The sequence below is a fragment of the Eurosta solidaginis genome, chromosome 1 (assembly GCF_040869045.1).
Source record: "Eurosta solidaginis isolate ZX-2024a chromosome 1, ASM4086904v1, whole genome shotgun sequence".
Classification (NCBI taxonomy): domain Eukaryota; kingdom Metazoa; phylum Arthropoda; class Insecta; order Diptera; family Tephritidae; genus Eurosta; species Eurosta solidaginis.
Window position 1 is genome coordinate 242,581,497 of NC_090319.1, and position 15,689 is coordinate 242,597,185.

Genomic DNA, 15,689 nt, shown 5'->3' on the forward strand with positions numbered 1-15,689 from the left:
AATAGATATGGCGTTCGTTTGCTCCAAGTTTCTGGAGAAAAACTATCGTCACAGCCCCAGTTAGTTGACCCATTCAAAAAAGCGTTAAAGGCGAAAATGGAGGAGCTTGGATTAAGTCGTGAACAACTATACAACGCCGATGAGTCCGGTTTATACTGGAAATTTTTGCCACAAAAGACATATGTGTCATCCTTAGAAAAAACTGCTCCAGGTGCAAAGATGGAAAAGCAAAGAGTAACTTTCTTGTGCTGTTCAAATGCGTCAGGATCTCATCAACTCAAGCTTCTTGTAGTCGAAAAGGCTAAAAACCCCGTTTATTTAAAGGTTTCGACTGCCCAGTGTATTATCGACATTCTAAATCCGCTTGGATGACTGCGGCTATTTTTAAAGATTGGTTCCACCGTTCATTCATACCTGAGGTAAGCTTTCATATATAATTCTATCTCAGTAGCTTAAAGCTCATAAAATTTGTCTAGGTTACAAAGTTTTTGATGGAAATGGGATCACCAGTAAAAGCTATCCTTCTAATTGATAACGCTCCATCGCATCCACCCAAGGATGAACTAAAAAGTGAAGACGGCTGCATATTAGCAATGTTTATGCCACCAAATGTCACCCCTCTTATACAAACTATGCATCAAGACGCAATCAGGATTACCAAACTTTACTATAGAAACAGTCTTTTGGCTTCTGTTGCTGCAAAGGGGTTTAATTTGCTTGAGGTTCTAAAGCAAATTACACTTAAGGACGCGATTGTTACTTTAGAATCTGCATGGAGTAAGGTAGATGCTGTTGTGCTATCCAAATGTTGGAGCAATGTTTTAAGTATGGTAGAAAATCAAGAGGATCCTGAAGATGACATTCCTTCGGGTGTTCTTCGAAGCAACTTAAGTATGAATGTAAGAGATTTGGAGGAAGATGCAGCCAATCTTTTGTCATACTTGAGACCTAAGGTTTGTGTTTTAGAACCGTTAGTCAAAGAAGTTTTTTATTTTTATTAAATTTCACTTTAGGTTGAATTCACTGCTTTCAACATTAGAGAATGGAACGATGATGCTATTGAATGTAATAATAATGAAATAGAGGCAATTTCCGACGATGATTGTGACTGTTCTGTGGAGGCAGAAAAGGCGATTACATCGAAGGAAGCTATTGACATGTTTAATAAAACTTTGGAATGGGCTGAAATTGAAATGGTTGATAAATCGGATTTAAATGTGTTGAAGAAGTTCAGGCAAAAGGCAGTTTTTAAGATGCTTGAACAAAAGAAACAACAAAAGAGGATTACTTATTTTTTTTTCGACATGAATTTTTCCAAAAATTTAACTGAATATGAATTTATGCATAACTAGCTTTTTGACTGTAACTGATTTTTATTTGTGTAATGTGAAAAAATGAATAAGTAACGTTTCTTTTATGGTTTTAAATAAAAAATATATGTCTTACAACTAATTAAATATAATATTTTTTCAATTTAATTGCCTTTCGTAAATACGAACAATCTCGCAAAACTGAATAGGCCTGGTTTTAATTAGTTCATATTATCGCGAGTGCACGTAATATCATTGCCACCACATTGTACCCACAAAATGCAACCTTTGGAAAAAACATTTATGGGTTCTCTGAAGACATACTACAATGAAGAAATAAGACGACTTATGCGTAATGAAGGTCGAAGAGTGATTCAGTTCGATGTTATAGAACTTTTTGCTAAACTTATGTTAAAGATCAAAATGCACAGATAGAGATTAACGGATTCAAGTGTACTAATATTTATCCGTTTGATAAGAACAAGTTTCAAGAAAGCGATTTTATCCTTCAAAGCCAAGAAAATGCCCTTGAAAACGCACAACTCAGAGACGAAAGCGTATCAGACGAACCAATAGCTAGCACGAGTAGAGAACCCTTGAGGAATTCCATCACACCATGGGAGATTTCTCCGCCAACTAAGCTAAAACAGACAACCAGCTCTAGATGCAGACATTCAGAAGCAACGGTACTAACAACATCTCCGTACAAGGGATCTTTGGCAGCAAGCATCAAAAATGTTAAAAACCGAAAAGAAAAACATCGATCAAACGAGACATCGAAACCCCGTAAAACTGCAAAAGTACGAAGGATTAAGCAAGCTAGGAAAAGCTCATCAAACGAGTCGAAAAAAAGTTTGCTTCTGCCAAGTTCAGATGAAGAATGTCGGGCCGAAACACCACCTTCTAAGGATACGCTCTGCGCTTTTTGCAACAAATTATTTGGGGCAGATGAGGAAACAAAAACTTGGATACCATGTTTTTTAATGCGACATAGTTTGGGCACGTAGCAAATGCCTGCCTAAACGTCAAGCAATGTTTGTTTGCGAGTCTTGTGACTAAATCTGTAAACCAACTACTATATTTATGTATTTTATGAAATTTTTATTTATATATGCGTTAAAAGTATTTTGTTTAGTTGGTTTTTTATTGAATTTTTTTTGAAAAAATATTAAATGTGTTTTTGTTTTAAATAAATGAGCTAGACGCAACAATTCCATTAATGTTACCTATCATTTTAAACATTTAAAAGTTATTTTTCTCTACGCAGAGCTTGTGGGTAGCGTGGTATGTTATATCACATTAGCTCATATAGTGTATGACATTACCCTCCCCCCTTTTGATAAAACGAACGATAAATATCTTCCGAAATACTTAATATAATGTAATCTGTTTCAGGATATGGTGCATAATGCTTAAATTTATTGAATTTCATGATTTTTTTTCAGGTCGCATACCCATATCACAATACCCTAACTTACTCTATTTATTTTTGGCATTCTTTTTGTGCTTTTCGCATTTTTTAGGTTTCGTTAAGCTGTGCTGCCACCTTTCTACTATTAAAACGAAATTTAAATATCATTTATTTCGAGTCGGTAAAACTAAGTTAGTGAATAGTACAATCGATTAAGCAAGCGACAAAATCGTTAATTAAAATCTCGACAAATCGTTTTTAATGTGCTTATTTCAAATCCTGAAGAAAAATTTAACGTGAAAATGAAAATGAAAAGGTAAATAGAAATCACAGCTCACCAATTTGGAAAAGATACTCGGCCTTAGACTCCTTGAGGTTAAGTTTATTAATTTATTATTATATCAACTATGATTTTTGAAAGGCGTTCTTTCATTCAGGAAACTCAAACTATCACATCCATACTGGTATTAAAATTATCATTATTTTACCCTCCGCACCCAGATGTAATTTTGTTATAATATTTATGGAAGCTATAAAGCCCAGTTTCATGGAATTCTGTTCTTGATACTAAAATTTTCATTTGCCTTTTTTGAAAATGGTGGAAAAATTAGAATTTAGTATAAAGTAGAAACTAAACTTTTTCAAAACATAATAGTTATTTAGCTAACCAAAATATATATTATTGTATGAATACTCAGTATTTGCCTTAAATACATGCTGGAAACCTTAAATACATACTTATTTTTTGGGTAAGTGCTTAAATAGCAATTAACATCGTAAATGGATGAGCATACCTTGTATTTAACTGTAGTTTTGTTTAATTTTTTTCAAATACCGGAATGTAAATAATTATATATATTTATTTGAAAAAGACTATGGGACACAATTAAGCATTTAATGAAATTCTGTTCATAGAAAATCAATTATTGCAGAAACAATAACGCCATATATACAATGTATAGCAACTTATGTATGAACTGTTAGCAAAACTGGCGGTAAACGGCTATCAGCCTCACCATCAACAGCAAATAAATCATTTTTGTCAATGCTTCAACCAGCCAGCACCCCTCCGGTCTCCTCCACCAACCTTCGCACCTTCAAAACGTGTCCTTTTCATTTTTAAGCTTTCTGTTGCCTCGTCGGAGTCGTGCTGTTGGCAAGGAAAATATTCATAATGGTAAAAAAAATCAATTTCTACTTGCGATCATTATCGCTTCTTCTGATGGCTACTTGCTGCTGTATCCTGCTGTGATGCTGCTGTGCACACATAACACGCAAACATATTTTCATTTAACAAAGTGACTCATTGGACCAGGGAAGCAGTGGGGATACTCGACGTCAGAATCTATGTAAATGCTTCTGGTAACCATCTTCAAACTTTGGCTGAAATGAGAACATTGCAGCCTATTCACAATCTGCCCACGGCAGGTCATAATGTCAACTCGATGAAACAAAGTGACAAGTGAATTTAATATTCATATTTTTCCGAATTTTTGTCTTACCAATCGGAAGCGCCACAAAAACTTATTTTCTCTGCCTTATACATCCTAGTTTGGCAACGATGATTTTCCGTATATGTACACTCGTACGTTTGTACATGATTAATAGAGGATATCATTAAAAAAAAGTTAAAGTGCCCCCGAGTTTCAATTCTTGCCTTGAATAAACTTAAAAAGATTTGAAAATAATGTAATTCAACACTGTGAAAATAACGCTAATAATTTTTTCCATATGAGGATCTCCGAACCAAAACGCAACAGGTTCGAGAAAATTTAAAAAATATAATCATAAGAATGCCTTAGTACAAATACAGTTTTTTAATGTGAATTTTAAGTAGGTTATACCAATTATCCTTATAATTTTCAGTTACTAACCCGAAGATGTTGGAAAGGCGAGTATGAATTTATCAAAATACGAAAAACATTGCATGTGCACTTATTGTGGTTTGATATGGAACTCCTCATATAACATATCTAATGGTTTTTGCGTACAACGATTTCATTAAGTCATATATGTAAGTATGTGCTGTTCCAGTCCTTTAGAAAGGCCTGCTTATTATCGTATAAAAGGTTCTACATGTCGTCGGTGAAAGTGCAAAACCCCACATAGCACTATGAAAACCGCGTATGCGGTTCATAGATTTTACAGGAAGGAGTGAAAACTGATTTATTTGAAAACAAATCGGTATGTTAAGTGACAAATTCCAACAAAGTTGAAGTTTTAAATTTCTTTCTAACAAAGTTTTCAGTTTCGACGAGAAGTTTGTAATAACATAGATATTCCAAACCATTGCATCATATGCGGTTTGGAAATTTTATTCGGCTCAATACCCTCGAATGCGCGGCTTTGCAAAATAAGACTTTCTTAATATAAGACAAAAATATGTGATAGGTTTTAGCCAATTCCATTTATTTTTTTGTTTTTTGGTTTTGGAAAATTCAAGGTTTTATACTAAACTGGTGTATTAATTTAATTCTGACAAGCTATCATAAAAATGATGACAACCTTCAGGCATAACCGATGTCGGCTCTTGTAAATAAATGAATTTTTGTCTCGATATTGTATACGGGACTGATAAGTTCCTTTAGGGTCGTTCTTGTTCAAAGTACGTTTTCGTCGCCCTGGTATGGCCTTATATTGGTCCTTAAATGACGGCTTGTGATCAAATTTTCCACTGTGATTATATTTCATCACTGGTAAAGTTAAGTTAAGAAAAATACTTACTAACTTATGTAATTGGCGCTTAACCGTTTAAACGGTTATGGCCGACCAACAAGGCGCGTCAGTCGCTTCTTTTCTCTGCCAGTTGCTGCCAATTGGTCACACCAAGGGAGCTTAAATCGTTTTCCACCTGGTCCTTCCAGCGGAGTGGGGGCCGCCCTCTTCCTCTGCTTCGGGTTCCGATAGAAACACCTTCTTAGCCGGGGTGTCATCTTTCATTCGTATAACATGGCCTAGCCAGAACAGCCGCTGCGTTTTAATTCGCTGGACTATGTTGATGTCTGCGTAAAGCTCGTACAGCTTATCGTTAAATCTTCTTCGGTACTCGCTATCGCCAACGCTTAGAGGTCCATAAATCTTTCGAAGAACTTTTCTCTCGAACACTCCCAGAGCCGCTTCATCTGATGTTGTCATGGTCCACGCTTCTGCACCATATAGCAGGACGGGTACGATAAGTGACTTGTAGAGTATGATTTTCGTTTGCCGATAGAAGGCTTTACTTTTCAATTGCCTACCTAGTCCAAAGTAGCATTTATTGTTGTTAGTGTTAATGCTGGTTCCCAAATAAACGAAGTCTTTTACTATTTCGAAATTATGGCTACCAACAGTAGCGTGGTCGCCAAGGCACATATGCGCTGACTCTTTGCTCGATGACAGAAGGTACTTCGTTTTGTCCTCATTCACCATCAAACTCATCTTTACCGCTTCCTTTTCCAGTTTGGAGTAAGCAGAACTAACGGCGCGGGTGCTTAGGCCGATTATATCAATGTCATCAGCATATGCCAGTAATTGCACGCTTTTGTAGAATATTGTTCCAGAGCGGTTAAGCTTTGCAGCTAATATAATTTTCTCCAGCATCAAATTAAAGAAATCGGGTCACTCTGTTTGAAACCCCGTTTAGTTTCGAACGACTCGGAGAGGTCCTTCCCAATTCTGACTGAGCTGATGGTGTTGCTCAACGTCATTTTGCACAGCCGTATAAGTTAAGGAAAATAGATTTAGAAAAAGAAAAATCAAGCTTAATTGAATTAGAGATGTCATTAAACTCGCGCAGAGCACACAATATAGGAACATTCCGCGCATAGTTGGTAGATGTAAGTTTAATGTAAACTGGATAATAAAAACGTGGAGACCTAGAAAGCGTCGTCCTTCTAATTTCTAGGGATTGTAAGTTAATCAGCAGCAGGCGGGAAGCATAGGTAGGAATCGGGTCGAGAAATGTAGAAATCTAAGACAAAATGTAAGAAAAATCTTTTTTACTCGTTCAATCCTGTCAATTGCAAACTTATAGTACGGCCTCCAAATAAAGGCCGCATATTCAAGTTTGGAGCTTACAAACGATGAGTACAGCAATTTCATGGTATATGGATCTGAAAAATTGGTGCTATTACCCCTTAGGAAACCGAGGGAGGCATACGCACTAGACATTTTGTAATTAATAAGGTCATTGAACGATAACGAGGAGTCGAAGATGACCCCGAGGTCCTTGATCTCAAGTAGGGAATGATGAGGAGCACCTGAGATACTGTAAGTCATTCGGAAGGCATTGTAGATTTTTTTGAGAACGTAATATGATAGCACTTGTTTAGATTAAGAAATATATGCTAGTCACGGCACCATAGTGCTAATCTATTTATGTCTTCCTATACCTTCAAAGGTTTTAATTGTTGAGTATGCTTTTAGGTCACCAGCATTGAGTGAGAACTCTGGCGAGGTGAAACAACTGCCAACATCATTAACAAACAAAATGAAAAGAAGAGGGCCTAGGATACTCCCTTGGGATACGCCAGAGGTGGCAGTACAAAGCTTGGATAATACACCCGAAATGGATGCCATACAGCACATATTCATTGGGTAGGAATACAACCAATTGTGGATCGTGGAGTGAAATTCCAAAGCTTACTTTCGCAGCAACAAATTATGAGATGCCTTGTGGAATGCTTTGGAGAAATCCGTGTAAATACAGCCCACTTGAAGGCTATGTATATGAGAACACATCCAAGCAATATTCACTAAGCACTGCTAAATTAGTGACTGTAGACCGACTAACAATAAAACCATGCTGATTTGGCAGAATACAGTGTTTCACTTCGAAATTCATTTTTTCCCTTAACAGTTCCTTCGAAGAGTTTAATAGATAACTTATATATTGACCTATAGTTATAAACATCATTCTTCTTTCCATTTTTGGAGATTGAGGTAATATCCGCAATTTTTCAAGCATCCGCAAAGACTCCGGAGCTAAGAGATTGGTTAAAAATTACCATTAGGGGACAACAATTTTTGAGGAGGAGGACAGCGCTAAATCCGTCTCCACCAGTCTGAGTAGAGTATTTCAGTCCTTTAATACCGTTAATAATGTCATTTGAGGTAAGTCGTAGATCGCCAAAATTCAAAGTTGCCTGATGGTTAGAAAGACTATTATCGATTGGTGAAACTTCGGCAAATAATTTGCAATGGCTATGGAAGAGGTAGCCAGATTAACATCCGGAAATACAGGTGCATGCATTTAGAGATTTGACAAAACAATTTTTTAGGTTAGATTTAACAAACAAATAGTTTCTATAAACAAATTTGTTAATTAGTTTATTAAGCGCAATATTAATGATGTTGTCATTGTCTGCTTTATACTTGCCAGCTGACTTGCTAGGTGGAATATAAGAGCCAATAACATACAATTGTCCATGAATCGACGAACCATTGATGCAATAATAGCAACGACTCAGCTGAGTGAGTTGATCAAGAATAGTATCAGGATTACTCAGAGTAGTGTCAAAGGCCCTTGAATTATGCCGAACCGCAATCAGTACGCCACCACCCAAAGAACAGCCAGTTTTTAAACCATCTCTGTCATTGCGAAAAACGTTGAATAAATTCGAGTCGAAAAATTCCCTGTCGTAAAAGTCGGGGTTATATCAAGTTTCAATTAAAACGAAAACATCGAAGTCCAAGTTGAAGCTCAAAATTCGGATTGCATCAGACTTTGTGCGCATACCATCCATATTTTGACAATAAATTTATAAATTATTATGATCCCGAAGGTTGGCTGATTGCTAATCGTCCTTTGATGCAGGACTTGATTTCGATTATGGAAGGCATTGACTTTAACATCGGCCGGCCAGAGCGCTGGGGTCAGAACTCTGTTCAAAAGGGACGACGAAATAATAAGTTTAAACTTAATATTACTCAGCTCTTTTGTTTCGGTACCTTTTTTGACCAGCGGAAAGCACGCCATTTGGCTATGTTCAATTTTAGCATTTCTAGGTACATAAGAGATGATACTCTCTAGTGAGACTGACGACTTGATGTACCCATTTTTTCGAAGCAACTACCTCAAGCTCACAATTGGCACTCTCCCCGAAAATCACCTCAATGTTATCACTGCGGCTATTACGTCTGCCAATTTGTGGAGTTGACAGTTGTTATGATAGTTTTGAGGTAGAATTGGCCGAAGGGCGATCCGAATTAGGCGATTCAAGGGTAATACCTGCCTGTGTGGCACGCAATAAAGCAAAGCGTTGCTATTATTATTATTATATTATTAAAGGTACTTATGAGTTAACTCAGTTTGAAACTTAATAGGTAGTCTTAGGAGCGCATTCGAAACTAAAACCGTCCTGTTGTAAAGTTTCGAGCTTTTCGAAATATATAGGTGGGGCTCAGTTTCATCGAACTAGTAACATTTAACCCCTTTGTTACCCAAATAAGCTGAAGTTTCAACTCTATCAATGGCTCGATTCCTACAAACTCTAACCTTTTCGAAAGAATCAACGGTTTTTCTAATAGTTCACAGGACCAACAGACATTACATATTTTCTGATAAATAAAATCTGCGGTTAAGGATACAAACCAAGTGCCTATCACATGTACCTCACCAGAAAAACTCGAGCACGACAGCCGCCGTGGTGTGGTTGCAGCGTTCTCCGCCTATTACATCGAAGGCCCTGGGTTCATATCGCGGGAAAAGCAATAACGAAAATTAAGAAAAAAAGTTTTTCAATTAGAAGAAACTGTTTCTATCCGAGCAAATTTCTGCCATGAGAAGCTTCTCAGTGGATTAGACGGATGTTAGACGGATGTTTAAAATCTCACATAGCCTCCGTTTATCTATAATGCTCTAAAACTTCCATGCAAGGCGAGGAAATGGTGGGCGAAGCAATACACGTGTAAGGCGATGGTCCGAAACTTATTGAAGGGGTAGCTTCTACGACGGAAGCTAGAAAGACCATATTCATGGAGTTAGTAATTTGGTACCAAAATTTTTGGTATACCTATCCTAGATTTAAAGGAGGTCAAAATGGGGGTGAAAAATGATGAAAAAAAAATTATAAAGCGGCCGCCGTGGTGTGATGGTAGCGTGCTCCGCTAACCACGCCGCAGATCCTAGGCTCACGCTCCGGGCAAAGCAACTTCAAAATTTTAGAAACAAGTTTTTTCAATTAGAACAACATTTTTCTAAGCGGGATCGCCCCTCGGCAGTGTTTGGCAAGCACTTCAGAGTGTATTTCTGCGATGAACAGCTTCTCAGTGAAAACTCATCTGTCTTGCAGATGCCGTTCGGAGTCGGCATAAAACAAATAGGTCCCGTCCGGCCAATTTGTAGGAAACATTAAAAGGAGCACGACGCAAATAGGAAGAGAAGTTCGGCCTCAAATCTCGTTGGAGGTTATCGCGCCTTACATTTATTTTAAAATTTTTTTATGTCTTTCTGAAGCAAATGAAGATCTACATCTCCACGGAGGTACATTTTGGCTCAAGAATTTATGTATCAAATTGCAATTTTTATGAAATTATCAATTTTTTAGGTTAAGGCACCAATAACACAGGCCTGCAAGGTTTTTTTGTTTCGGATCAGGAAGTCATTTCTGACGTATTTCTGCGTGCTGAGTCCGAATCCGTTCTCATATTTGGTCGATTTTTTTTTTTAGTAGCACTTACATCAATAATATAAGATATAATAAGAATATCTCAAAAACCTGACGTGCTGGACCAAATCTGAAGACGGATTCGGACTCAGCATGCAGAAATACGTCAGAAATGATTTCCTGATCCGAAACAAAAAAACTTTGCAGGCCTTGACCTCATGATAAGTGACTTCGACAACAGACCCGAACTTGAATTGACCATATCTCGGGAAAAAAATCGAATCAAGGCGTTCGAAAATGGATTTTGTGGAGAAAGAGTTGTTCTCAAAGATACTGTAAGCAGTTTTGCACAAAAAAATTTCCTATTATTAAAATATAAACTCAGCGTTTTTCGCACTTTTAGGTTAGACTATCTCAAAATCCTAACGTGCTGGGCCAAATATGAGAATGGATTCGGATTCAGTGCGCAAAAATACGTCGGAAATGACTTCCTGATCCAAAACAAAAACAAAAACAAAAAGCCTATTTTTGCAGGCCTCTGTAAACGATCGATTAGCAGCGTTATTCGTGGTTAAGTAAAAATGTGGTTATGACTAAGGCAGTATGACTTTTCCAGGGTCTTGAATTCGTTGTTCCGACCTGCTATGTGTGGTGAGTTTTTATTTGCATGACATTTTCTTAAGATAGGTCGCGCCAGCTACGACCGTCAGTTGTTGAGTGTTCGGAGCATTAGATTCTGTTAAATTAAACCTTTTCAGCTTTGGATGCTGTCAGTAATAACGGAACTGTTAACTGAATTACTTGAGTTGAGTTAATTTAAGAGAAAATTTCTGTAACATACTCTCTTAGCTTCTTATCTTCTTTTCTGCTTATGAATTCCAATTTATATTTTTGTTTTATTTTCATTTGCCTTTATGTGGCATGAATGAGAGGAATCTGCATTTGTATCTGCTTCGATTGCCATGAAAACGAAATTACCACATTAAAATATCCAACAACATTGACATTAAAAAGAGCATCGTGAAAAAATAAACAAAAAAATATTTCGCTATGAATTGGAAGTAGTTAAGTGTTTTATCCCCTTTGGAGCTGGGCTGTTACACGGAAATATAACGAAAGAAATAAGCAAAAATAATTGTTATAAAGATTTTGGGAAACTGAAATTACCACACTTTTTAGTGGCACGTGCATGTTTAAAGTAAAAATACCTACGCTGGGTACGAGGGTGCAGGGTAGAAAGTGAAATAACTGTGATGAGCATTAAATGTATAAGCTCCGTCGGAAAAACACACATATGGCCGAAATTTGATTTTACTGGTTATCATGACCTAACAGGCGTAAAATGTTGTGCATCTGTGATTCTTATAAACAGCGAAATTTGCGTTTCAAAAGTTTGAAGTGTCGGTGTAAAACACTAACATGTTCCCACTAAAACACTTAAAGCCCAATTTGTTGCTTGTCAGAATTTTTAAGAAAAATTTTAAGACACGCCTGAGGACTAAAAGAAAAAAAATTTATAAATAACGAATAAGAAGCGAAATCAAATGCCAAACACCCGCCACGCTATGCCAGTTGGTATTGACTGTATCTGGAGTCGCTTGTTCCCGCTTATTTTATTTTTGATTCATTAAACTATAAATTCTGTGCAAATGGCTTTTTTAATGAATTTAGTTAGTAACCGAACGTAAAGAAGTTTACTGTTTTCGTAAAAATGCAAGTGCGTTGACAAATCGAAGCTATTAAAGTTGTAAATATTGTATGTATGCATTTTTACTCAAAACATTTCGGAATTTCCTTGACCAAGGTACGTGATGTATGTATATGTTAGAACAATGAAATAACACATAAAATAAGTAAAAATATAATAAGCCAGATAGATACATATGTATGTAAGTGCAGTGAATAAAAAAATATCAAGGGCGATATAACTCTGAAGAGATTTAGTCCGAGCATCTCTTCAAAATTGCGTCGTTCTAATTTTTTCTACGAATTAACGGGTACCATATCTTATGCCGACTCCGAATGACATCTGCGAGCATATGAAGTTTGCCTAAATACACTCGCAGTGTTTGATAATAAAATATGTTTCTAATCAAAGCAGCTGTTTTCAAAAATTCCCCGGGCCTCGAAACCAGGACTTTCGGTGTGGTAGGCAAGTTTGCACAAAGAAATAAGTAAAACTAGTGAGTTTAATTTGAAAATCTCACATTTAAAAAAACAAACATTGTAAATTAAAGTTATATTTAGAGATGTTGTAATATCTTTTTTATCATATTATTTTATTAGCAAAAACTACAAAGGTTCACCCAGATACCACATGTACATGAAACTAGTAACCGATAATGGTTAAGCATGAACAAGACAAAATCAGGAATTACATTTAAAATGGGCTAATGCCGTCGGCGTATAAAAGCTGATTGAATTTGATTTTAAAAATTTTCTTATCTGTATTATAAACTCACTATGTGCCAAACCTTGGAAAACCCCATCTTCGACAACACGAATAGGGGCTTCCGATATGCCACTATGTCTGAATTTCAATCTAAAAGGACTCAACCAATAGAGAATTTGAAAAAGATTGCTTCAATAAAACTAATTGATTGAAATTAATTGTATAGGTATTTTCTATTTAGAACAAAGCATCAATACAACAATCAAAATTATTATTTCATTATTGCTTTATTTTCAAAACTTTATGAAATTCATAAAAGCACCAAGAAAGTGCAGCAAAATATAATATGGCTTATTAAAAAATAGAAACATACATGGTTGGGTGAAATATCTTTGAAATTTCCAGCACGCACTTTATTTTGATTATATTTCTTTTTTAACTATTTTTTGTTAAAAACGCAATATTCTCAAATAAATTCTAAATTAACATTGATAAAATTGCTTATTGTTAAAATTTTTTATATTTAATTTTTTGTTTTGTTGTTGAAAGTAAAAAAAACATGTCTTTTCTCCTGCTATCAACAGTGGAGCAATTTCGACATAAGTATATGAAAAATAAAAAACGGATGTAGTAGATCAAAGTGGTAAAAGATGGAACTTTGTAACTTGTGACAATCGATGGAATTGACGGTTAATTTTTTTTGTTTTTAAACTATCGAAGAACATAAATTAATCAGAACTCGCAAAAAGTATCGATGATTTTGTTTAGAACAAGCTTTTTCCTCCCTTCCTCCAAGTCTCAAAAAGTGGAAGCAAATTATCTTCCCGGTCGGCAAACATAGGTGCAATTCAGGAACGCCACATGTAACCAAGAAGAATTAAACAAAGAGTGCCACAGGGTGGTGTCCTATCCCCGCTTCTGTTTAACTTCTACACATCGAAACTTCCTTCGCTAACAGAAGGAGTTACCATTGTATCCTGCGCCGATGACTGCACATCCATCCACCTATGAGCTATGTAATAAAATAAACAACTATCTCCCTGATTTCTCCAGTTTTTTTGCCTCGCGAAAACTGACTCATATACCAAATGTGACGTTATTTACAACATGGACACAGCAAATGTCGACAATATTGGACATCCACGTCGATGGCGTCACGCCACCCACTGCCTTACACCTGAGAATACTGAGTGTGACGTTCGATCTGGATCTACATTTTGGCGAGCATGCATCCAGAATTGTACCTTAAATTCAGAGCCGTAATAAAGTTCTCAAATCTCTTGCCGCCAGCACTTGCGGTAAACAGAAATATACGCTCATTACCACTTACAAAGCAATTAACCGGCCGCTTGCCTGCTACGCGTCCCCGATATGGTCGCTAAGCCTAAAGAATAATCTACAGGCCTGTCAAAACACTGCTCTCCGAATCGCTATTAGGGAGATAAACGAAATGCCGAACAAACAGTTTCTGCTGAATACCCAGAAATCTAGGCATCTCAACAGACATCGGGTTGAAGAGGCCCCACATCCCAGACGTTTAAGAAGTCATCTCCGCAAGCATTGTGGGGAAATATGGCACCTGAGAACTCAGACGTATGTAGAAGAAATACATAAACAGGTCATCAGAGATATCCACAAAAAGGCGTCGGACCTCTATGCCATGAATTGCCCGGCGAACCCCGTTCTTAAAATAAATATCCTGAACTGGCAGAAGAGGACGCCAACAAGGCTTAAGGCCTCGGGACAGCGTGAGTGCAGGCCTTGTGGCCACAGCAGTATAGCGCCATCAAATATCTGGCAAACGGAATATATGGTCCAATTCCTGAGCTTCGAAAGAAATATTGGGGCCACAATTGAGCCGGAAGGTTGGTGGCGGGTGCAGAAATGGCAGAACATGCTATACACGTGTATACGGATGGTTCCAAATTAATGGAAGGGGTTGGGTCTGCTGTTTACTGTGCCGATCCAGAAATAAGTGATCCTACAGGCTGGCAGATTACTGCAGCGTTTTTCAAGCGGAAATTATAGCAGTGAAGAAAGCAGCAGAAATTCTGGAGGAAGCGTGCTTAAGCTGCAGTCGCGTCAATTTGTATATTGATAGTCAGGCTGCGATTAAGGCAATAATCTCACACAGTACTTCATCAAGAAGTGTTCTGGAATAAAAAGAAGCTTTGGAAAAACTTCGCTCAGGCAAGATTTTTAAAAGGGTCGTGGACGAAAATAATAAGCTATATCTTAGGGAAAAATAGCTTTGTATCAATAGAATTTCACTTTTTAAATTGAATTATAACATTAAATTGGAAACACTAAAATTTTTGAAAATGGGTGTGACACCGCCCCTTTTATGGCTAAGCAATTTTCTATGTTTAGGGAGTCATAACTCGAAGAAAACTTAACGGATCGTAATAAAACTGGGTACATAATTTTTCCCTATAGTAGAAACTATTTCTAGTAAAAATGGACGGGATCGGTTAAAGACCATGGCGACTTAGATATAAAACAAATTTAAAAGGGTCGTAGACTAGAATAATAAGCTATAACTTAGCAAAAAATAGTTTTGAATCAATGATTATCAAGTTTTATTGTAAGAGGAAATGGGGAGAATTTCTTTTTTTAAACGGACGGTGCCACGCGTTATGTAAAAAAGTAATTTATCTGAAATGAAGTTTGGAATTGAAGCTCACGCTGAGTATATAATGTTCGGTTACACCCGAACTTAGACGCCTTTACTTGTTTTAGACTATTTTTATACTCAGCTGAGCAGAGCTCACAGAGCATATTAACTTTGTTCGCATAACGGTAATCCGTAACGGCATAAACTAATCGAGATAGATATAGACTTCTATATATCAAAATGATCTGGGTGAAAAAAGAAACTCATTTAGCCATGTCCGTCCGTCCGTCAGTCTGTCTGTAAATACGATAACTTGAGTAAATTTTGAGGTATCTTGATGAAATTTGGTATGTAGGTTCTTGGGCGCTCATCTCAG

General features: G+C 36.8%; 1 protein-coding gene and 1 pseudogene across 6 annotated transcripts in view; both read left to right on the forward strand.

Moving 5' to 3' along the window:
* Positions 1-15,689, forward strand: part of Antp (Antennapedia) — a 971,420-nt gene that overhangs the window by 378,873 nt on the left and 576,858 nt on the right. The window lies entirely within an intron of this gene.
* Positions 140-15,689, forward strand: part of LOC137240252 (jerky protein homolog-like) — a 155,539-nt pseudogene continuing 139,989 nt past the window's right edge.